The sequence below is a fragment of the Nanorana parkeri genome, unplaced genomic scaffold (assembly GCF_000935625.1).
Source record: "Nanorana parkeri isolate BGI_ZX_2015 unplaced genomic scaffold, ASM93562v1 scaffold1136, whole genome shotgun sequence".
NCBI classification, from domain to species: domain Eukaryota; kingdom Metazoa; phylum Chordata; class Amphibia; order Anura; family Dicroglossidae; genus Nanorana; species Nanorana parkeri.
The window spans coordinates 153,600-155,026 of NW_017307404.1; positions in this window are offsets into that span (position 1 = coordinate 153,600).

Sequence of the window (1,427 nt, forward strand, 5' to 3'; positions counted from 1 at the left end):
CGGAATGAGGCATGCCGCCGGGTCCCCTCCTCACTCCTGACACTGCCGAGCTCTCGGTCCATAACCCGAGTGCCTGACTTTTTAGAGGGGGGGACACCAAAATGACTGTCAGTCATTTTGGTGTCATCCCTGCAATGGTGTCACCCCGACGCACCCCCCTTGTGACGCCACTGATTACAATGCATTCCAAGTTGACAAGGTATCAAGCATTCCTTCAAATGGTTGGGATCACATTGATGAAAGTCCTTAACTGGACATGAATTGAGTAGATTCCGTAAACTAGCTAATGTTAGTGGTGTGTCCAGGACTGACCATTCAAGAGGACTGGGTCATTGGGCAATATACAATTTTCCTGCTACTGATGTCAGTAAGTGTCTGGAGAGTTTCAGATAGCTCAACAATTCTTACATTAAAATGTGCTTTTCATCCCATTTTGAGAGAGCCTTGACATATGCTTGCAGAATGTGACACTTTTTGGCAGTGATGTGACAAGTTCAATGGATTTATTAAATGTTTTGCTCAGTTCAAGACAAAAATAACAATTTATCTACTTTTTCGCCAAAACTAAAATTACTTAGCCTCCTAAAAAAGTTGGAAATTGTGTGCTAGAATACTTCAATTCAAAATGTGTAGGTTTGGGTCCAATTTTAAGCATGTATGGATATCATTTTTATTATACTTGCTGAACTATGTCCAGTTTTGTATTTGAATGTCAGGGACCAATTAACATTTAATTTCAAGAACTGCTCTCATGCTCACTTGTATCTACTCAAGGGAAGCCTTGTTATCTCTACATTCCTCCGTGGAATATACTGTACTATCGGTTTCTCAGTATTCCGGGATTCTGAGAAAAATTATAAAGTGCTCTACCTGTTAAAAAAACCCAAAAAACTCTAAAATGCAAATCTTTGTTTCCTTTCTGCTGTTTAATTGGGGACACAAAAAATATATGCAGGTTTTCTCCTCAACTGTACAAGTATATTCCCATCCATGCTATCTATTGTAATGAGATTGATGAGAAAAAAATGAGAGTGTTTTGCATACTACTAACTGAACTAACTGCCTGTTCACTTTTAGGCAGCGTTTCTCAACCTTTTTTCACGGCATCCTTTAAAAGTGTGCAAAATATTTAGGCACTAATAAACTCTAATAAAAATGTCTAGAGAAATGTAAAAATAAAGACGTGTAGCCCCTCCAAAATCCATACCAGACCCTTATCTGAGGGGTCTGGTGTGAATTTTAAGGGGGGGCCTATGCAAAAACACAAAAATGTGGGGTTCTCCTTTTCGCATCAGAATCCCTCCTGTACATTAGGATCCCCCATCACATCAGAGGCCCCTTCCTTTCACATCAGAGCCCCCCTCTTTACATAAGAGCCCCCCTTTCATATGCGAGCCCCCCCTTCACATCAGAACCTCTCCCCTGAC